General features: G+C 38.2%; 1 protein-coding gene across 3 annotated transcripts in view; it reads left to right on the top strand.

The window, feature by feature from the left end:
* The window catches only part of PCDH19 (protocadherin 19), a 150,427-nt gene that overhangs the window by 59,182 nt on the left and 69,972 nt on the right, over positions 1-21,273 (top strand). The gene's annotated exons all lie outside the window — the stretch shown is intronic.

Below are 21,273 nucleotides of genomic sequence, written 5' to 3'. Positions count from 1 at the left end.
CCTAAGGGGGACCCTGTGAGACAAAGTACCAGAGACATCACTACAAGCATAAAACATACAGACATCACAATGACTCTAAACCCGTATCTTTCTATAATAACACTGAATGTAAATGGATTAAATGCGCCAACCAAAAGACATAGGGTATCAGAATGGATAAAAAAACAAGACCCATCTATTTGCTGTCTACAAGAGACTCATTTTAGACCTGAGGACACCTTTAGATTCAGAGTGAGGGGATGGAGAACTATTTATCATGCTACTGGAAGCCAAAAGAAAGCTGGAGTAGCCATACTTATATCAGACAAACTAGACTTTAAATTAAAGGCTGTAACAAGAGATGAAGAAGGACATTATATAATAGTTACAGGGTCTATCCATCAGGAAGAGCTAACAATTATAAATGTCTATGCGCCGAATACCGGAGCCCCCAAATATATAAAACAATTCCTCATAAACAGAAGCAACCTTATTGATAAGAATGTGGTAATTGCTGGGGACTTTAACACCCCACTTACAGAAATGGATAGATCATCTAGACACACGGTCAATAAAGAAACAAGGGCCCTGAATGAGACACTGGATCAGATGGACTTGACAGATATATTTAGAACTCTGCATCCCAAAGCAACAGAATATACTTTCTTCTCGAGTGCACATGGAACATTCTCCAGGATAGATCATATACTGGGTCACAAAACAGCCCTTCATAAGTTTACAAGAATTGAAATGATACCATGCATACTTTCAGACCACAATGCTATGAAGCTTGAAATCAACCACAGGAAAAAGTCTGGAAAACCTCCAAAAGCATGGAGGTTAAAGAACACCCTACTAACGAATGAGTGGGTCAACCAGGCAATTAGAGAAGAAATCAAAAAATATATGGAAACAAACGAAAATGAAAATACAACAATCCAAACGCTTTGGGACGCAGCGAAGGCAGTCCTGAGAGGAAAATACATTGCAATCCAGGCCTATCTCAAGAAACAAGAAAAATCCCAAATACAAAATCTAACAGCACACCTAAAGGAAATAGAAGCAGAACAGCAAAGGCAGCCTAAACCCAGCAGAAGAAGAGAAATAATAAAGATCAGAGCAGAAATAAACAATACAGAATCTAAAAAAACTGTAGAGCAGATCAACGAAACCAAGAGTTGGTTTTTTGAAAAAATAAACAAAATTGACAAACCTCTAGCCAGGCTTCTCAAAAAGAAAAGGGAGATGACCCAAATAGATAAAATCATGAATGAAAATGGAATTATTACAACCAATCCCTCAGAGATACAAACAATTATCAGGGAATACTATGAAAAATTATATGCCAACAAATTGGACAACCTGGAAGAAATGGACAAATTCCTGAACACCCACACTCTTCCAAAACTCAATCAGGAGGAAATAGAAAGCTTGAACAGACCCATAACCAGCGAAGAAATTGAATCGGTTATCAAAAATCTCCCAACAAATAAGAGTCCAGGACCAGATGGCTTCCCAGGGGAGTTCTACCAGACATTTAAAGCAGAGATAATACCTATCCTTCTCAAGCTATTCCAAGAAATAGAAAGGGAAGGAAAACTTCCAGACTCATTCTATGAAGCCAGTATTACTTTGATTCCTAAACCAGACAGAGACCCAGTAAAAAAAGAGAACTACAGGCCAATATCCCTGATGAATATGGATGCCAAAATTCTCAATAAGATACTAGCAAATCGAATTCAACAGCATATAAAAAGAATTATTCACCATGATCAAGTGGGATTCATTCCTGGGATGCAGGGCTGGTTCAACATTCGCAAATCAATCAACGTGATACATCACATTAACAAAAAAAAAGAGAAGAACCATATGATCCTGTCAATCGATGCAGAAAAGGCCTTTGACAAAATCCAGCACCCTTTCTTAATAAAAACCCTTGAGAAAGTCGGGATAGAAGGAACATACTTAAAGATCATAAAAGCCATTTATGAAAAGCCCACAGCTAACATCATCCTCAACGGGGAAAAACTGAGAGCTTTTTCCCTGAGATCAGGAACACGACAGGGATGCCCACTCTCACCGTTGTTGTTTAACATAGTGCTGGAAGTTCTAGCATCAGCAATCCGACAACAAAAGGAAATCAAAGGCATCAAAATTGGCAAAGATGAAGTCAAGCTTTCGCTTTTTGCAGATGACATGATATTATCCATGGAAAATCCGATAGACTCCACCAAAAGTCTGCTAGAACTGATACATGAATTCAGCAAAGTTGCAGGATACAAAATCAATGTACAGAAATCAGTTGCATTCTTATACACTAACAATGAAGCCACAGAAAGACAAATAAAGAAACTGATCCCATTCACAATTGCACCAAGAAGCATAAAATACCTAGGAATAAATCTAACCAAAGATGTAAAGGATCTGTATGCTGAAAACTATAGAAAGCTTATGAAGGTAATTGAAGAAGATTTAAAGAAATGGAAAGACATTCCCTGCTCATGGATTGGAAAAATAAATATTGTCAAAATGTCAATACTACCCAAAGCTATCTACACATTCAATGCAATCCCAATCAAAATTGCACCAGCATTCTTCTCGAAACTAGAACAAGCAATCCTAAAATTCATATGGAACCACAAAAGGCCCCGAATAGCCAACGGAATTTTGAAGAAGAAGACCAAAGCAGGAGGCATCACAATCCCAGACTTTAGCCTCTACTACAAAGCTGTCATCATCAAGACAGCATGGTATTGGCACAAAAACAGACACACAGACCAATGGAATAGAATAGAAACCCCAGAACTAGACCCACAAACGTATGGCCAACTCATCTTTGACAAAGCAGGAAAGAACATCCAATGGAAAAAAGACAGCCTCTTTAACAAATGGTGCTGGGAGAACTGGACAGCAACATGCAGAAGGTTGAAACTAGACCACTTTCTCACACCATTTACAAAAATAAACTCAAAATGGATAAAGGACCTGAATGTGAGAAAGGAAACCATCAAAACCTTAGAGGAGAAAGCAGGAAAAGACCTCTCTGACCTCAGCCGTAGCAATCTCTTCCTCGACACATCCCCAAAGGCAAGGGAATTAAAAGCAAAAGTGAATTACTGGGACCTTATGAAGATAAAAAGCTTCTGCACAGCAAAGGAAACAACCAACAAAACTAAAAGGCAACCAACGGAATGGGAAAAGATATTTGCAAATGACATATCGGACAAAGGGCTAGTATCTAAAATCTATAAAGAGCTCACCAAACTCCACACCCGAAAAACAAATAACCCAGTGAAGAAATAGGCAGAAAACATGAATAGACACTTCTCTAAAGAAGACATCCAGATGGCCAACAGGCACATGAAAAGATGTTCAGCGTCGCTCCTTATCAGGGAAATACAAATCAAAACCACACTCAGGTATCACCTCACGCCAGTCAGAGTGGCCAAAATGAACAAATCAGGAGACTATAGATGCTGGAGAGGATGTGGAGAAACGGGAACCCTCTTGCACTGTTGGTGGGAATGCAAATTGGTGCAGCCGCTCTGGAAAGCAGTGTGGAGGTTCCTCAGAAAATTAAAAATAGACCTACCCTATGACCCAGCAATAGCACTGCTAGGAATTTACCCAAGGGATACAGGAGTACTGATGCATAGGGGCACTTGTACCCCAATGTTCATAGCAGCACTCTCAACAATAGCCAAATTATCGAAAGAGCCTAAATGTCCATCAACTGATGAATGGATAAAGAAATTGTGGTTTATATACACAATGGAATACTACGTGGCAATGAGAAAAAATGAAATATGGCCTTTTGTAGCAACGTGGATGGAACTGGAGAGTGTGATGCTAAGTGAAATAAGCCATACAGAGAAAGACAGATACCATATGGTTTCACTCTTATGTGGATCCTGAGAAACTTAACAGGAACCCATGGGGGAGGGGAAGGAAAAAAAAAAGAGGTTAGAGTGGGAGAGAGCCAAGGCATAAGAGACTGTTAAAAACTGAGAACAAACTGAGGGTTGATGGGGGGTGGGAGGGAGGGGAGGGTGGGTGATGGGTATTGAGGAGGGCACCTTTTGGGATGAGCACTGGGTGTTGTATGGAAACCAATTTGTCAATAAACTTCATATATAAAAAAAAAAAAGAAAAAAGAAAAACTCTCTGGGCCTCAGTTTTTACATCTGTTTAAAAGGGGAAATGATACCTTACTTATATAGTTCTTAAGTCTGCTGTAGTTATTGGAAGAGGGCGTAAGTGAGGGCTCTGTGAAAAACAATTGCCACAGCAATACAAGGTACTATTTAAGAAAATATTTTTTTTTATTTTTAAAAATTTTTAACATTTATTTTATTTTTGAAAGAGAAAGACAGAGTATGAGTGGGAGAGAGGCAGACACAGAATCTGTAGCAGGTTCCAGGCTCTGCACTGTCAGCACAGAGCCTGATGCGGGGCTCGAACCCACAAACTGTGAGATCATGAACTGAGCTGAGGTTGGATGCTTAACCAAGTGAGCCACCCAGGTGCCCCAGAAAATGATTTTTTAAATTGGGCCACTGAGCTACACAGCTCTATTCAGTTCAATTGTAAACATCCCCTTTAAAGGTGTGGATTGCATCATGTTCAATATAATGTATATTACATACTGGTGTCTTAATATCAATAAACATGCACTCTAATTTTTTAGGTTTATATCATACTCTGGATAAATGAAAGAGATGGGAATAGAAAGATGGGAAGACAGAAAGTTTTTTACTAAGCCATTTATCCCTACTGTCTAAATTCTTGAGAAATATTGAAATAAATAGAAGTCTAGGAAGCACAGTGGCCTTTTTAAAAAGAGCTTTGCAAATCTTACATTTCTGTATCACTGTATGAAAAAGATGAGTGAGCTCTATCTCATGGACATGTCTAATATCCACTGTTATTCAATTAACACACAGTGTGTGAGCACCTGCTTTGTGCCAGGAACAGTGACAGGCACTGAGGATATATACACTAAAGATGTGGTGTTTACCCTTAAGGAGTTTCCAGCCTAGTGGTGGTGACAAATAGACAATACAATGTGTTACATGATATGATAAAGATAAGTGTACTTATATTTCCTTAGGTCACCAAGTGCCTCACATTTTAGAACTGGAGAGTCCTAAGTCACAGGCCAACAGACTTGCTCTAAGGCAGCACTGTCCAATAGAACTTTATGTGATGATGGAAATGTTCTGTATCTGTGCTAATATGGTAGCCACTAGCCACATTTGCCTACTGAGCACATGAAATGTGGCTACTGTGAGGAGCTAAATTTTTAATTTTATTTTTGTTAACTTAAATTTAAATAGCTACATGTGTCTATCCCATTGGACAGCACAGCCCTAAGGAGTGGTAGAGTGGGCCCACAGTCAGGATCCAAGGCAGTCCTGAGTTGGAATCTCTCTTTTTGCTCTGGATCTTAGAAAGCCTTGGTCAAGCTGCTCCCATCCTTTAACCCTATTATTCTAGTCACACACTACACTAGTTTTTGAATGGCTCATTTCCAGCTGACAGCTCTGAATTATGCATGCTAATTTGTTTTACTTAACCCTGGAATGAGGTTTTTCTTTCTTCCTTTGTCTCTCTCTCCCCCCATTACCCCCCTCTTTGTTTAAGAACAGAGATTCCATGATAGTTCAGTCATAACAAAGGAAGGAAATGAGATGAAGGGAAATTAAAGCTTTTAAAATGTCTCAAATCTTGATTTTCACATAATTTCAGATGGTGTGAGGTCATTTCAACTGTCTTTAAGCTGAATTTTCTGTCTGTCTTATACATACACACACACACACACACACACACACACACACACACACACAGACCAGCTAAGGTGTCTGCTGTTGGAGGCTGGGCTCCTTCTATTTCTATTAAATCAGCAATTAGAAAAGTTAGGTCCATATATATTTTTTATCTCTCATGCCAAACCCAAGACTGTTCACTGCATTATTTCTTTTTCTGGTAGAACAGATGGGGGGGGGGGGCGGAAATGAGATAAAATGTCCTAGTAGGGAACTCCAAAGAAAACTGTTCATAATGTTCAATGGGAATTTAGTTGGAAATGGAAATAAATATGCAAAGTAAATCAAATTTATGACCTGATGATCAGAAGACCTGTCATTTGTCTATTAATACACAGTCTTAGAAAGTACCTGTACACATATTAGTTTATTTGATACTAAAAATAATTCTGTAAGATACTTAGGACAGATGTTATTTCCATTTTATAGATTAGGAAATTGAGTTTCAGTGATTTCTTCAAGGTCACATAGCTGGTAAGAACTTTTTCTATTTTTACTTTGAGGGCTCTGTATTTGAAGGCTTTCTAGGGATTCCCTTTGAATATACTGTGATGTTTTCTAAGCTTATAACCACTGCAAAAACATTTATCAGGGTAATTTGTGACCCTAACTGAAGTGAGGTCTACCAGGAACAAGGGTTTTCTAATATCAAAACACAAAGGTACAACATTCTTTCCCTCACCAAAGTTATGTATAATGTGTGTGTGTGTGTGTGTGTGCACGTGTGTGTGAATTAAGACATGACTGCCCACACCTCTTTGTACTTTAACCTCAAACAAAATGTTTCTTTGTTATCAAGTAGAACCATTCTTGAGAAGGCCAGGATGAAGAGTGAGTGTGCCAGTTTTCTTTGATAAAAGGGTGTGTGTATATGTAAGAATAAATGGAGAAAGAGATGTCTAAGAGTATTTGAAAGACCAGGAGGAAAATGGGGAGGGAGGAAACTGAAAACAGGGTAGGGAAGGGAAGGTAGAAATCAATTGCATAGGTTAAAGAGGTATGACTGCCTGGCAGCATATGGTATTATACTTCTGACAGTGTTAGTTTATTATTTTTTTTGACAGGTTAAGTTTGGGATTGTTCCCGGTTTTTGCTGCTGGGAGTATGATGGTAGAGGGAGAGTGAAATGCTGCTTCCCATTTTTTCTTTTTTAATTTTCCAGTTTTAATAAGAAATAATCGACATACATCACTATAACTTTAGGCATACAGCATGATGGTTTGACTCACACATATTGTGAAATGATTACCATAATAGGTTCAGTTAACATTCATCTTCTCATATAGATATAATAAAAAAGAAAATAAAGAAAAACACATTTTCTCCTTGTGATGAGAACTTACAGGATTTACTCTCTTAACTTTCCTATATAATCTGCAACAGTGTTATAGTTATCATGTTATACATCGCATCCCTAGTATTTATTCATCTTGTGTATCTTGTGTATCTTTTGAATGCCTTCCTCCAATTTCCCCTCCCCCACCATCTGCCTCTGGTAACTTTGAGTCTGATCTTTATTTCTGTGAATTTGGTGTTGTGCTGTTTAGTTCCATATATAAGTGAGATCACAGTATTTGTTCTTCTGTGACTTATTTCAGTGAACATAATGCCTTTAAGGTCCAACCATATTGTCACAAATGGGAGGATTTCCTTGCTTTTTTTATGCCTGAATAATATTCCATTGTGTGTGTATGTGTGTGTGTATATAACAACGTCCTCATCCATTTATTAATTGATGGACACTTAGGTTGTTTCCATGTCTTGGCTATTGTAAATAATGTTTCTTTGAACATGGGGGTACAGGGATCTTTTCAAGTTAGTTTTTATTACCTTTGGATATATTCCCAGAAGTGGAATTGCTGGATCATATTGTAGTTCTATTTTTAATTTTTTTGAGAATCCTCAATACTGTTTTCCATAGTGGCTGTGTACTAATTTACAATTCCACCAACAGTGCACAATGGTTCCCCTTTCTCCACATCCATACCAGCATTTATTATCTCTTGCCTTTTTGATGATGGACATCCTAACAGGCATGAGGCGATATCTCATTGTGGTTTTAACTTGCATTTACCTAATGTCTAATGATGTTGAGTATCTTTTCATATACCTGTTGGCCTTTCATATATTTTATTTGGAGAAATGTGTATTCAGGTCCTTTGCTCATTATTTAATTGTATTATTTGTATTTTTGATATTGATGTTTATGAGTTCTGTATATATTTTAGATATTAATTTGTTATCAGATATATGGTTTTCAAATATTTTTCCCACTCCATAAGGTTTTTTTCACTTTCTTGATGTCTTTTTTTTCTTCGCAGAAGCTTTTTAACTTGATCTGGTCCCACTTGTTTTTTATTGTTGCTTATGCTCTAGATGTCATATCCAAAAAATTATTAACAAGACCCATGTCAAAGAGCTTTGTTTCTATGTTTTCTTCATAGAAAGTGTTTCATAGTTTCAAGTCTCATATGTAAGCCTTTTATTCATTTTGAGTTAATTTTTGTGAGTGGTGTAAGATATGGGTCCAGTTTCATTTTTTACATGTTAATATTTAATTATTCCAGCACCATTTATTGAAAATATTTTTTCCTATTGGGTATTCTTTGCTTCCTTGTCAAATATTAGTTGACCTTTTATACTTGTCTTTGTTTCTGAGCTCTCAGTTTTCTTCCATTGGTCTATTTCTCTGTTTTTATGCCAGTACCATACTGTTTTGATTACTATAGCTTCACAGTATACATTGAAGTCAGGAAGTATGATGCCTCCTGCTTTGTCCTTCTTTCTCAGGACTTCTTTGGCTACTTGGGGTGTTTTGTGATTCCATATAAATTTTAGGATTTTTTTCCCGATTCTGTAAAAAAAAATGCCATTGGAATCTTGATAGGGATTTCACTGAATTTCCCCTCATTATATGTAAATCTTCCTGCAGGAGGAAATTGCTCTAGTTGTGTTCACCACCCTTGAACCTGTCATGTTTAAGCAGGCTAGATGATTTTTTCCCCTCTCAAATGGTACACCCAGTTAGCCAGTCCTAATTAGTTGTATTTCATTACATTTTCTAGAATTCTAATGAGATTTGGCCTAGTGGTGTCAGTGCAGGATGTAGAATAAAACGTCTTGAATTCTAGCTGCAGTTGTGACACTGCTTCTCTCTAGCAGAAGGCAAATTTATTAACCTGTTCTGTTTTGCTGTTAGTGGAGTTAATAATATTTATTTAGCTCATAATAGTAGCGGAGAATTAGGTAGTTAATGTTGGTTAAAAGGTAAAAAAAAAAAGGAGAAAAGAAATGGCAAGTTTTTGTGTATTATGTCCATTTCCAAATGCTAATTCTTTTTACAGGATGATATTAACAGAAGGCATTTGCTCCATCACAGTCATTAAGCACCTCATGGAAGTCTTGCTGGCTGGATAAGAAGCAAAATTCTTCAATTCTGTGCCATGAGCTCTGTAGAAAATGTAGCTACCTTCAGCCCCAGTTCCAACTTGTGTGTCTATTTTCTGCCTGTCTAAAAAATATTTATTTCCCTTATGGCTTCTCTAAGGTTTAGTAATTTTTCTCTCTCCTGAAACCCTTTTTATTTACTGTTACCAGTGCAACATGACTATTTTGTTTCAGCTGTGTGAGAAAATGATCCCTTTTTATAACAGCCTGTTAAGCATTTATTCTAGAACTCTTTCTGATAGTAAGTTCCATATAAATGCAAGATGCTTTAGTAATTGTTCTGTTGGTGTATTGCATAACTGCATTACATATTTCTAATAGTCTGACAATTTCAAGCTGCTGATAACATGAGCCACTTCGTGAGGTGTAATTATGGCTTTACTATGCATGGTTCCCAGCACTCTATGTCAGATAGTAGCCTTTTGATTAATCTCTGTTTTGAAATCAGGTCAAATTCTAATCTGACCTTACCTCACACCCTGCATAAAATGAGAAAGTATATTAGGACGTGGGAGGACAGGTAGGGGCTTTTAGAGAATGAGTAAACTTTTCCATTACTTTCTTGAATCCTCTTCGTATTGCTTCTCATTTATTGTTCATGAAGTGATACTAAAATGTGATCTCTATCTTGCTTCCAACTCTGATTTGCTTCAATGCTTATTTAAGTTGCTCAAAACTGGAGGCTACTGTGGATTTCCTCCAGTGCCTAATGTCCTTTATTTAAACTACAGACATAATTAAAGGGTTGCCAATGTTAAGCAACCATGGAGTCTGATTTTGAGAAATATTTATTATGCCTCATTAAATTTGAAATTAGTACTTAAAAGATCAGAAATAAATAATCTGTTTATATTTTTGTGACAGTAAATATAAGTGGATGCTGTGTGTGCACATCTTTGACGCTACACATTACACTGAACTGAGACGCCCCTTTGTTTGCCATGGCAGTAATCAAAATAGCTGCACCAAGAGAGAACTGTGGCGAATTTCATTGACCAGAAACAACAAAATGATCTATTGTATTGAATCTAATTAGAAAACATCAATATTAAAAGCTAACACATTCACTCTTTCTAAGATGGTATATTACTTGACTGTTTTTTGTCAGCATGATCAAATATTACAAGCTCGAGTAACAAGCTCCTACAAGGAAATGAATTTAGAACGGTATGCCAAAGGCTCACTCCTTCAATTTTAAATAAGCTTGTGGAGGCAAGTGGGTTTTAAGTGATGTATAGTATAAACAATGAGACTGGGGTTGGAACTGGATTTGGGGGTGTTGTTTGGCTCATATGCACAGGGCCACCCACTGTTTTTTTCTTCCAAATATTTTAAGTCTTGTCAGCTGACAAGGCTCCTCAATAGAAATTGCACTCTGCAGGAAGTTAGGTCTCCATAGCTGCTCAGTAACAGACAATTGAGGCACCAATAAACTAGAATTTAGCAGAAAGGAATGGACCAGTTCAGGTCCTGAGGGTATGCTGGGCCTCTCTGGGCCAGAAGGGCTCAAACGCATGTTGTATTCAGGAGAGCTCATACTGTGGATCCCCGGGCTTGTAGGAGGTCTTATATTGGTTTCTTATTGTCAGTTGGACCAGTTTTACCAAGTCATAATTTCTGAAATTAGAGCTACCCCATGAAGTCATCACTAGTTATGTTAGGTCACTTTGTAAAGATGGTTGTCAGTATCACTAAAGGACAGTTGAAAGAATCACCAAAGTCTAGGAATGAAAGTGGCTCTTTCCTGGATCCCTTGGACTATGTGACTGGGCTGTACAGCTGGGACTGGAGAAGTATCTTCAGTTAGTGTGTGCCAAATTTATCTTTGTCTAACTGCTAGACTATACTCTCCTGACTCACTCACTTAAAGTAACTAAGAAAGTCATTTTGAGGAAAATAGGTATAAAGCAGTGACTTCCTTGGTGTTACCATCTTGTGTTTGCTTTCTGTCTCAGTAGTTGGTAATGCCAAGAACAGTGATCCTGGGAAAATTTCTTATTGTTCTTGTTTTTGTGGCATGGTCTAGCTGAGTTGGTATTTAACATGGCTGTAGCACTTAACCTGTGTGTTTGTTTTTCTTGGCTGTTTAAAGGGGGAATTACAGCACCTGCTTGTAAAGTACTTGGATATTTGGGGATGAAAGGCACTCTGTGCCTGCAAAATAGCTTTAATATGCTGTAGTTACATATTTGGAGATGGTGATTGGACTCCAGCATTTGTTCCAGTGGTGAATGTGATTGATAGCTATTTACTTCTCAGGTTGAATTTTGTTTATGTGGGATGAGATAGCAAGATTCACATGATTGGATTAATCTTATTCACTTTTCAGCTACTTTTACTCACACTGAGATCTTGTTGATTTTGCATTTGTACCTAGAATAGGCATTAACTGGTTCCTGAGAGCATTTGTACCTAGAATAGGCATTAACTGGTTCCTGAGAGCATTTGTACCTAGAATAGGTATTAACTTGTTCCTGAGAGCTGTTTATAAGCACATACTATTTTATAGTACACAGTAGCCCACAAAACACTTAGAAAAAGATCCCAGAGTCTTATTCAGAAACCTGTGCTCATCTATTTAATGGTATGGCACTTAGCCTAGTCTTTCAGCAGGCTCTTTGCCTCTGAATTGCATGGATTCCTGCAGTTTTCTGCAGAAAACTGCTGTATTTCTCAAGGAAGTCTTTGTAGTAAAATTTGCAAGTGGGCTGCTCTTCTAAAGGCATCTCTTTGACCCAATCAAAGATGAAGGCAGACAAAAGCGCCTTCCCTAGGCTGCCTTTGTCACCTATAGGTAGTCTGACCACATTGATAGTACCAGTGAAATTTTAGGAGTGATGATGAAAGGCCACCAAGAGGGGAACTCTTTCAACTTGACTTGTTGGATGTTAACCACATGGCCTGTGTTTCCCATAGCTAGCCTTGTCTTGAAAGCCACTGGAATCCTAGAGTTCTCTTTCACATGTAGAAAAGTAGCTGCTGCAGCATCGATCTGTGACTCAGAGATTTGTAATGTGGCAAAGCCTTATCTTCTTACAGAAATTTCATCTAAAGTATCCAAAGTGTTTTGGATGACTATCATGTGTCACTTCTGTCATTCCTAGAGATGTGGTAGGACTGATAGATTTAGAAGGGAAGAGTTGCCGTGGCACCTGGGTGACTCAGTCAGTTGAATGTCTGACTTTGACTCAGGTCATGATCTCATGGTTTGTGGGTTTGAGCCCTGTGTTGGCCTCATTACTGTCAGCCTGTCAGTGCAGAGCCCACTTCGGATACTCTGTCTCTCTCTCTGCCCCTTCCCTGCTTGCACTCTCTCTCTCAAAAAATAAATAAAACATTAAAAAAGATAGAAGGGTAGAAAGCACCAAACAGTGTCAGCTTATCCCTGGCAGTTATATCCAGACTACTGTATATTTATAAGGCACTAGTTGGGAGTGAAGACAGAGAACAAATTGTAACCACAGAAAGCAGTGTGTAGAATGGATGCTTTCTGAAGAAGCAGGACCACTTGGCCTAATAGAATTGGTCATCTGCTTTAATTGTAATAAGTAGCCTCATTATTAGCCTCTTCCATCTCTTCTCTGTTCATTCATTGATGCATTATATGTATACTTGGTAAGTGTCCAACATGGTGGCACTGAGAACTCAAAAGAGAGGGATGCCTGGGTGGCTCAGTGGATTGAGTGTCTGACTCTTGATTTCAGCCCAGGTCATGATCTCACGAATCATGAGATTGAGCCCCACATGGGACTCTGTGCTCACAGCATGGAGCCTGCTTGGGATTCTCTCTTTCCCTTTCTATCTGCCCCTCCCCTGTTCATTCTCTCCCCCACTCAAAATAAATAAATAGACTTAAAAAAAAAGAACTCAAAAGAGAGTTTCCAGTCCAGTTGGAAAATGAATTGACTTACATACTACACATGAAATAATCATAGAACCTAAGGAAATGCATAACTACATTGCATAGTCTGTACACAGTGCTGAGAAAATGCTAAGCAATGTGGGATGACCAGTGATGTGGATATATTAAAAATGAGAGAAATTAGATATGGGGGAAGTAGAGGACTTATATTTTATAACCATTCAGTTAAAGATTTAGTTTAGATTTAATGCTAAATCCATCAAGAAACCCCTGAAAAGGGTTTCTTGAGCCGTTGGAAAGAGAAGTGCTGTGATGAAAACAGTGGTTGAGGAAGATTATCCACATAGCGCTTTGCAGAATGGGCTAGATCAAAAGGCAAATACTGATGAGAAAATGGTGTCACAAGGTGAAGGCTGTGGAAATGGAGCTAAAGGAACACATACATGCACTATTTCTAAAAAACTTAAGAATTTTATAACCCATTTCATAGAAGAGAGAGGTTGCCTTTATTTATGATGTGAGTTTATATGTGTAAGAAAAATAAAATCCAAATCCTCCTGTGTAAGTCATCTATCTTCATCAAGCCATTATGGTACTATTTATCTCTATGAAGTAGCAGTGTAATTTTCAAAGCTGAATTCTAGCAGCCTGTGTATAAGTATATGCATGTATCTTCAGGAGAGCATGTGCCACTCTGTGTGTGTGTGTGTGTGTGTGTGTGTGTGTGTGTGTGTGTGTTTCATGTTTTTCTGAATGGCTGACGTTTTAACCATCCCCGGTAAGAAGTCCATTAGTTTGTGACCTCCTTGCAGGTGTATGTTTATTGAATGGATGAATGGATGAATGAATGAATGAATGAATGAATAAGAGCCTTTTGTTTTAGAATCCTAGAATTTTTGTAGCTTAAAGGGAATATTGACATCATTTACTTTATTGTTTTCATTTTATAGACAGATAACTTAAGACTTCAAGAGAGATTAAGTGATTTATTCAAGACCATCAGTGAGTCAGTGACAAACATGGGGAGGGAACCCAGGTCATCCCTCTAAACTGTATTGCTCACTACAGTCAAAGTGGATATGTATGAATGTGTGTGTGTGTGTGTGTGTGTGTGTAAGATGGGGGAGAGAGGGAGGGAAGGAGGGAGATGGGGGTGGGGGAGACAATGAGAATAAGGCTGAGATGTGTGTAGTCATAGTTACCGGGAGCTTACTTGGCTTGTTTTCCAGTTCAGGGTAAATATGAGCTTTCTGGTGATGGCAGCTCTAGGAATGGTGCATTTTATTCCATCTTCACTAATTCCTGCTTCAGATGCTGAGGTCTGGATGGATGAGTATTTGAATATACATTCTAGCTGGAGGCATATTGGCATTTTATTTTTATATAGAATTTACATTTTCATTTTATGTGTTGGGCATAGGAAGTAGGAAAAGGCCATTTGCAATTCATTTCCTAAAAATGCCCGTGAGAAGAGATGCCATTTGAACATCTAAAATAGCAATCAGTTTTAGAAAAGGTTATGGGTCTTTTCATCATTGATCAATAAGCACAATTATCATTATTAGACATCAGCAGTTAAAAAAAAAAGGACTAGCATTTTAAAACCACTTTGCTGTGCATCTGATTTGAGATTCCAGTTTTCCTGTTTGTGTTGCTAAAATGATTAAGAGTTAAAAAAACAAAATAATAGGTAACAAATTGCAATTAGAATGCTTTTCAGTTTGATGGGACTTTTAAAGTGCACTTTTAAACGGCTATTCATTTTCAAATGAAGACCTTAAAGTTTGAGGAATCTCTGTTTTAATCTCAGTGTTTGCAACCTTTTTTAGCTTTGTGTAGTGACCTGGGGATTTGTGATACTGGGCAAAGATTCTAGTCCTAGATATCTGCATTTATTGGGTTTCTTTCTCCTTCAGGTTGAAGTCTCTCCTGGTGATAAATGTGATGCTGAGAGAGTCACAGTCACTCTTTCAGAGAAAAGGGTAAAATTCAGTGAACTGTAAAAGTAATGCAAAATGAAAGTAGGGCATTTTATTAAAGTAGGGCATTCTGGTACCTTGGAGGCCTGACAAAATGGAAGCATTTGACTTCTGATGTTCCAGACTTATTAACATAGAGACATAATAGCATACCACCTACCCCAAAGTCTCACTGGAAACCCTGCATATCCAGGAGGGAGCTCAGAATAGAAAGTAATCATCAGAGAAGGCTCCAAAGCAGGTAAAGAAACCAAAAAGCAACAAGAACCAAAACATTACACAAAGTCTCTGTATTAAAAATCATGTAATTTCCCTTCTAAAACAACATTACAGCTCTCCGCCCAGACCTTAAGTCTTATTTTCTAGCCAAATATAATTAGCTTCTAAGAACACAGTAGAGTAGAAGTATCAAACTCGAAATGGAAGAGGAGCTGTTTTTGATATATTGATAGCATTGAGAAGTAACAATACTGAGTGTTTGATAGCAACGTGATGAAGGACATATGTTAAAAATTAAAGACAAGAACTCAAAAACCACAGCACTTTGGGGTCAGTGAGTGTACAGGCAAAGCCTGCATGATGCAGTGATTTATGTTTAGAAAGGTGCTCCTAAGCAACCAATAAACAACTATATGATTCCCTTCAGAAACAAGGTAGAATGGTTAGGATTTTAAATCAATGTTTTAGTCCTTACAGAGGAAAGCCCTAAGCTGTTTAAAAAACTCAGCTATCTAGAAGTATTTATTCTTTAGGTTTTCAGAAAATCAAGGTTTTATTAAACCTAAGCCAAGTGAGAAGTCTGTTCTCAATGAGTTTCTAGGATAAACACTTCTAATTAAGGAAAGGATTTGGGATAAATATGTTAAATGATAGGAAAGTGACTCTTATTTTCCGTTGACACTAGAAATAAAAGTTTGTTGTAGACCCATTTTTTTTTTTGGGCTGTAAACTAGTTTTATTTTATTTATTTATTTATTTTATTTTATTTTTTTTTATATGAAGTTTATTGACAAATTGGTTTCCATACAACACCCAGTGCTCATCCCAAAAGGTGCCCTCCTCAATACCCATCACCCACCCGCCCCTCCCTCCCACCCCCCATCAACCCTCAGTTTGTTCTCAGTTTTTAACAGTCTCTTATGCTTTGGCTCTCTCCCACTCTAACCTCTTTTTTTTTTTTTTCCTTCCCCTCCCCCATGGGTTCCTGTTAAGTTTCTCAGGATCCACATAAGAGTGAAACCATATGGTATCTGTCTTTCTCTGTATGGCTTATTTCACTTAGCATCACACTCTCCAGTTCCATCCACGTTGCTACAAAAGGCCATATTTCATTTTTTCTCATTGCCACGTAGTATTCCATTGTGTATATAAACCACAATTTCTTTATCCATTCATCAGTTGATGGACATTTAGGCTCTTTCGATAATTTGGCTATTGTTGAGAGTGCTGCTATGAACATTGGGGTACAAGTGCCCCTATGCATCAGTACTCCTGTATCCCTTGGGTAGATTCCTAGCAGTGCTATTGCTGTGTAGACCCATTTTTTATGTTAAAATTAGGTTTTCCAGAAACAAATGTTGTTCTTGTCTTTTTACTGTGTTCCTGTGTTAACTTGGCTGTCTCATTAGACATGGGGACATTTCCTAGTGAAATTAATGTGACATTTAGAGAAAATTTCCCCTCTCAAATGTTTCATGTTATTTGCCATTTAGAATACTTAGAGAGGGGATTGGAATAATGTCAAGCAAATTTTGATTAAATAAGGCTAACCAGAAGCCAATACATTCATGCAAAAAAGAAAAGCTCTTTGATCATTTCTTAAAACGTGTATTTCTGCTCTAATTCTTTAGTCTATATTGAGATGGCCTTGGCAAATAATCTGACAGAAGGGATGCCATCTTCTAAATAGCTGGGCTTGCATTAGAAAACACAGCACACCGCGTCAAAGCCTGTGGTCGGTCCTTTGCTCAGGACAGTTCTCTCCTCTGGATGTACATTAGAAGGATCCTGAGAAACTTAACAGAAACCTATGGGGGAGAGGAAGGAAAAAAAAAGAGGTTAGAGTGGAAGAGAGCCAAAACATAAGAGATTCTTAAAAACTGAGAACCGGGGCGCCTGGGTGGCGCAGTCGGTTAAGCGTCCGACTTCAGCCAGGTCACGATCTCGCGGCCCGTGAGTTCGAGCCCCGCGTCAGGCTCTGGGCTGATGGCTCAGAGCCTGGAGCTTGTTTCCGATTCTGTGTCTCCCCCTCTCTCTGCCCCTCCCCCGTTCATGCTCTGTCTCTCTCTGTCCCCCAAAAAATAAATAAACGTTGAAAAAAAATTAAAAAAAAAAACAAAAAAACAACTGAGAACCAACTGAGGGTTGATGGGGGGTGGGAGGGAGGGGAGGGTGGGTGATGGGTATTGAGGAGGGCACCTTTTGGGATGAGCACTGGGTGTTGTATGGAAACCAATTTGACAATAAACTTCATATATTGAAAAAAAAATGTATATCCGCAGGCAAGTACTGAAACCCCCCCCCCAAAAAAAAAGAAGTACCTGGAAAGTTTTAAACAAATACCAATGCCTGGGCCCCACTCCAGGGCGGTTACCTCAGAATCTCTTGGAGTGGGACTTTGGAAACAGTATTAAAAAAAAACAAACCCAAATTCCCTAGTTGATTCTAATATGCATTAGGACTGAGAACCACTGGCTTAAGACATGCAAGCTATTCATTAAGAAAAGATTATTTCTTTCTTCAGGGTGGTCTGAGTCTCACTCTTTACTCCCTCTGAAGTGTGGAAAAAATATACACTTTCAATGCACAGGAGTTGGGTTTGAGTACATGCCTTGAATCACTATGAGCAAGAACACTTGATGTCAATATACATAGACTCATAATTGGCTATCGGTAGCAAATACCTCAGTTGTTTGGAATGTAGTATTAATGGGGTCAGAATAGTGTGTCCTATCAATTAGAATAATTCTGTTTCATAGGTTGTTTCCAAACTCCAATTAAGTGGCTTCACAGAGACCTGGGACTGATTATAAAAACAAAAAGACAGTGGATGACTCAGCATAGCCTATCCACTATGGGAAAATTGGTTCTAGGAATCTACCTTATGACTAGTGCTTCTAATTTCATGGGGGTGCAGCATGGGACACCTGCCTATTATGGTTTGTGCCAGTTTGGGGAATGGAATATTTACACTTGGACCCACAAAAATGAGTGGCTTAGTCTTTTAGAGTAAAAAAAAACAAGGGGGGGGGGGAGAAAGAAAGATAGGAAGGTGATAAAAGCTTCAGTGATACTCTCCTACCTACAGTGGCAGATCATGCCTGGCATGTTTGCCCAGGTTAACCAATCTGTATCCCAGAGAGAAGGACAGAGCACTGATAAAGTCTCCACAAGCAAGCCTTCTAGACTTATTTCTTCTTTTAACTCATTGCCTGTGAGTGGGATTCTCATGGTGAGATATATTATTCCATTAGGATCAAGAAGTAGTACAGTCACCAGGGATAGAATTTGTATGGTTTTGTTTATTTGCCCATACATAGAGTTCTGGCACAATGGCTGGAGGTCAGGTCTCCAAAGAGCTCCATATTCCATGCACATTGCACACAGGTTGGATGCCTCATACGCAAAGCTATGCAAAATATTCTACTTGAAAACTGGCTTCTTTAACATGACAGTATCTTGGGATGCTCCTCAATGCTTTTTTTTGCAAAGCCAGTATCATCACAATTTCCTTCTTTTGCTTCTGTGTGTCTATTAACTTTCTTGAAAAAAATGACTTAAGTAAGTTTGGAAACTGAAATGAAATGTGTTCATGCTACTCTTTTATTGCCTGAGTGAGGTCAAATTCTCGATCCTATTTGGGGTTGTGGGTTCTGTAGAAAGCAGGGGATAAAGGATTTCCCACCATGTCTACCATTAGTCATGATAAATTCAGTTGAACTTCCCCTTTGGATTCCTGTTCTATTATCCTTATTTTACGTAGGAGGAAAGTCAGGCATGCATAAATGAAGTAATTTACCCAAGGTTTCATGGTGAAACTAGACATTGAACTCCTGAGTACTTAATCAGTTTCCTGTTTTAATTGGATAGCATGGTTTTTGGCAGGTGGGGAACTTCTACTTGTTAATAAAATATGTATTGAATATCATAGAAGAGCACATTTACACAGCATATTGTGTGTTTATTATGTTGATATAATAAATTAATTCAAGAAATGCTTGTTGGTTGACTGACTGATGGATAACCTCTTCCAGCAATACTTCTAGCATTGTATTCCCAATGTAGCTTCAAGTTTGCCTCTTCTTCTTGTAGTTATATTTGTAACAATTTCAGCATCCATTTTATTTTATTCTATATTTTTAATTTACATCCAAATTAGTCAGCATATAGTGCAACAACGATTTCAGGAGTAGATTCCTTAATGCCCCTTACCCATTTAGCCCATCCCCCCTCCCACAACCCCTCCAGTAACCCTCTGTTCTCCATATTTAAGAGTCTCTTATGTTTTGTCCCCCTCCCTGTTTTTATATTATTTTTGCTTCCCTTCCCTTGTGTTCATCTGTTCTGTGTCTTAAAGTCCTCATATGAGAGAAATCATATGATATTTGTCTTTCTCTGACTGACCAATTTCGCTTAGCATAATACCCTCTAGTTCCATCACGTAGTTGCAAATGGCAAAATTTCATTATTTTTGATTGCTGAGTAATACTCCATTGTATATATATACCACATCTTCTTTATCCATTCATCCATCGATGGACATTTGGGCTTTTTCCATACTGTGGCTATTGTTGATAGTTCTGGTATAAACATTGGGGTGCATGTGTCCCTTCAAAATATTATACCTGTATCCCTTGGATAAATACCTAGTAGTGCAATTGCTGGCTCATAGGGTAGTTCTATTTTTATGAACAAATTAGAAATGAACTGATCCTTTTTATTTTTTACTCTCCCACTCCATTCCTTACAACAGAACCAAAAATCACTTGTGGTTTACATTAAAGTGGATTTTAGCCTGTACATAAAAGTAGTGTGAATAGATATTATAGAGCCCATCTTCAAATGAGGGACATGCAGAGGGCATGAGCATGCCTGAGTAAGTACAAGACAATGATGGGATTTAGATTCCTTCTCAATATTCTCTCCTCCTTTTTCCTGCCTATTTACCACCCCCCATCCCCACCTACTCTAGATACTTAGGGTCTCTACCCTAACTGTTGGCTGTTTGATGCTCATATGGTAGTTGCATCTACTGTCACCTTTCCTGTTCTCCTCTACTAAACTTTCAGTTCCTTGCAACCAAAATCTGTGTCTAAGAGCCTAGCACAGTTAATGTCTGACAGGTAGTCATCTGAAAGGAATCTGGTATTTTGGTAGCTAGACAGCTATTGTGTTTCCTTTTCCAGGCACTTTTAGTTGAAGTCATTTCAGAAGGTCCTAAGGAATGATGGGAATGGTGGGGATGGAGATGATTTCTGGTAGAAGAGCAGGAGGGTGGAGGAGATGTGTTTATGCATTTTCCAGTATATACGATGGCTCAGTCAGAATAATACTTGAGTGTTGGGAGTAAGATCCACTGTACTAGAACTTTCAGTTACTTCAGTGTCAACTTTTCCCTGCATTCCCACCTTCTAAGGCTGCTCCCTTTCGGTGCTCTTGAACTGTTTTCCCATCTCATTCATCTGGCAGGTATTTTGCATTTGTTTTTGTAAAGCTGTTGCTCAGGCAGTCTACTGTAACCAGATTAGGAAGTGGTGTTTTAATGATAGGAGCTGAGACAGGGTTTGCTTGCAAGCTTCATGTTTCACATGAAAAGCTTTGGCACTCCCTGTGGACTGCCCTTCATCCAGTTTCAGGCATAATAGTTGTTTGCCTTTATATCTGTGATAAAATGAAGGCCTTCCTGCATAACCAATGCTGAGCAAAATGTCTTAAAACAAAAGGAAGTGCAGAGTTTAAATCCACAGTAGGGGATTAGCTTGTCTGCATTTCCATATCTATGGAATAAATATTTTAACATGTTAATTATGTACTACTAATAAAAATACCTTTGAACTTCCAGTCAATTTGATAGGCACAGAATTATATCCACTAGGAATGGAAAACAATTAGTTTCTGTAAAGATTGTAGGTCATGTTGTATCTTCCTCTAAGTGGTTGCATGGTCAGTAGCCATCCATATT

This window comes from Lynx rufus, unplaced genomic scaffold, assembly GCF_022079265.1.
Source record: "Lynx rufus isolate CCGP_SWC_20201006 ecotype Redwood Valley unplaced genomic scaffold, mLynRuf1.p SCAF_14, whole genome shotgun sequence".
NCBI lineage: Eukaryota > Metazoa > Chordata > Mammalia > Carnivora > Felidae > Lynx > Lynx rufus.
The sequence above is the reverse complement of the archived record's forward strand: the minus strand, read 5'-3'. Positions and strand labels throughout refer to the sequence as shown.